Source organism: Chrysochloris asiatica, unplaced genomic scaffold (assembly GCF_000296735.1).
Source record: "Chrysochloris asiatica unplaced genomic scaffold, ChrAsi1.0 scaffold00320, whole genome shotgun sequence".
Lineage (NCBI taxonomy): Eukaryota > Metazoa > Chordata > Mammalia > Afrosoricida > Chrysochloridae > Chrysochloris > Chrysochloris asiatica.
Genome location: NW_006408838.1, coordinates 99,576 through 102,322, shown reverse-complemented (window position 1 = coordinate 102,322; position 2,747 = coordinate 99,576). Strand labels below are relative to the sequence as shown.

At 35.9% G+C, this 2,747-nt stretch overlaps 1 pseudogene; it reads left to right on the top strand.

Moving 5' to 3' along the window:
• Window positions 1-1,785: 1,785 nt before the first annotated feature.
• Window positions 1,786-2,393, top strand: LOC102838556 (annotated as a pseudogene).
• The last annotated feature ends 354 nt before the right edge of the window (window positions 2,394-2,747 follow it).

Genomic DNA, 2,747 nt, shown 5'->3' with positions numbered 1-2,747 from the left:
CCGGCTTGAACCTCTGGAAGTTCTCTGTCAGTGTATGATTGTAGCCATTTCTGTATTACCTTTAGTAAAACTTCACTCGCATGAGATATCAAAGTGATTGTCATAGACGTAACCTATATTTTAAAATGAGTTTTATAGTAGTAAAAGTTTTTTTTCCCTTGTGATATGTTTAACCTTATAAGTGAAGGCTCACTTTGCAATCCTGACATGAGCGTTCCGAGAGGAAGAAAAAAAACCCAACTGTCCTTACAGGGAAGATGAGGGAAGGGCATCTTATTGAGGGATAATAAAAACTATTTGGTTTTTATCCTCCCCTATGCCACAAGGATCTCATACAGAGAAGTTTTATGGTCCTTTTATTTGCATTGTAGGGTTTATATGAACAGTTTCTAAAAGTTCCCTGAAAGAATGCTTGAATGTAAACTCACCAAAAATTATGCCTCTCATCATTTTATTTTAGTTTTCACCAGGGCAATAAACACTTTTAGCAAGCAACAGTACTCCACTCAGTGCAAAGGAAAGGGAATGAATGCTTGCTGGATACCTTCTCTATGCCAGGCACAATAATCCTCATAACAACCTCGGAAGTCATCGTTTTCTTCATTTTGCGGCTGCAGAACCTGCTTTATGACCATGAGTAAGGCTACACACGTGGATATTGGCTACACACAACTTGGCTGTGCTAGAGTAAAACTCGTCTGTTTGGGCCCTAACCCACGTTCTTTCTACCAATAGAAGTGTTGCTGTTAGGAGCTACTGAGTCACTTCCAATTCATAGCAACCCCGTGTTCAACAGAGCAAAACACTGCCTGGCCCTTCGCCATCCTCACAATCATTGCTGTGCTTGAGTGCATTGTTGCAGCCACTGTGTTAATCGATCTCCTTAAAGTTCTTACTTTTTCACTAACTCTGTACCAAGCATGACATCCTTTTCTAGCAACTCATCACTCCTTATAATATGCCCAAAGTATATGAAATGAAATCTTGCCATCATCACTTCTAAGGTCCGTTCTAGCTGTACTTTTTCCAAGACAGATTTTTTCATTCTTTTGGTAGTTCTTGATAGAGTCAATACTCTTCTCCAACACCGTAATTCAAACCAATCAATTCTTCTGACTTTCTTACTCATTTCAGCAGCCAAAATATCAAACAATGTATTGCTTTGGGCATATCTTCTGCAAAAGACCTCTTTAAAGTGTTAGAAAGGAAAGATGTCACCTAGATTAGACTAAATTTACCTGAACAAAACAATGGTATTGTCAATCACCGCATAAGCATGAGAAAGCTACACAATGAATAAAAAAGATTTCATTAGAAGTAAAAGCATTTATTTATTTATTCAGAATAAGCCTGCTTCTTTTTCTAAACATGATGACAAACCAAGAAACAGCAAAGGGAAATTTTCATGCTTTTGAATGAGAATATATACACTCTTCTGTTTAGAAAGACACTATCCCCACTTTCATCACTTTTATTCAATATTGTGTTTTATTCTACTTGAAGTTCTAGCCAGAGCAATTAGGCAAGAAGAAGAAATGAAAGGTAACCCAATTTGAAAGAAGGAAGCAAAACTGTCTATATTCACTGATGATATCATCCTATGTGTAGAAAATCCTGAAGACTCCACAAAAAAATAAAATCAATTAGAACTGATAAATTAATTCAGCAAATTAACAGGATGCAAGATCACCGTACAGGTTTGTGGCTTTCAATTCCAACTGGAGAAAGCCTCAGGCTATTTGAACAATTTAACAGAAAACATGGATACCAGATAAAATCATACTAATGAAAAAACTAAACAAGTTTTGCCATGTGGAAGATATTATGGCTTTAAAGACGATGAAGATGAGGGGCTAGGCCTTTGTTATATTTAAAGAACCGATCTCATCCTCAAATGCCTTGAAACATTTTCCATTTTATGGCAAACCAATAAAAACACAATATGCAAAAACAGATTCTTACATCATTTCTAAAATGCTTGGTTCTTTTCCTGACAGAGAAAAAAAAAGAGAACAGTAACAATTACAAGCAAAAACCCTGGTCAGGGAACACCAAATTCAGCTAACACCCAAGGAAATTCATCACCACGTCCCCAAGTCCCTGACTGCCATCCAAATTATATTTTATTTCTTAATAACTTGCCAGAAGACCCAAGTGAGATGATGTTATTGATGCTGTTTAATCAATAGCCGGGTTTTAACGAAGTATACTTGGTGCCTGGGAAGCATGGCATTTCTTTTATTGGATTTGAAAATGATGGGCAGACTATAGCTGCAAGGGATGCTTTGCAAGGATTTAAGTCATCCCATGCAATGAAGATTCCCTATGTTAAAAAACAACATTTAGAATTGTTTACTGAAAAGGAATCTGTTCCGTTTATAAGTTTATTTTGATAAATTTTTATCAGACCATTTTTATTTGGAAGCAGAGGGACAGTGAGAGTAAAAATTTTTGTGGACTTAAATAATTACCTAGTTTTTCTCCAGCTTTAGTGAGCTGCAGAAGATGAAGACCTTAGTTTTTGTTTTAACTTTTAATTGTGAATTGAGTGAAGATTAACCGTGTCATCACCTTTACCCTCAACCTATCATCTGTTTTGCTTCATCTCAGTAATTACAATTCCCTCCCGGCAAAAACAGTTATCCTGCTTTCTCTCTGTGGCTTCCTTTTTACATTTTATTTTTGACAAATCAACAAAGCAAAAATATTTGCATGCAAAACAAAATATATATATTCATTTAAATGTC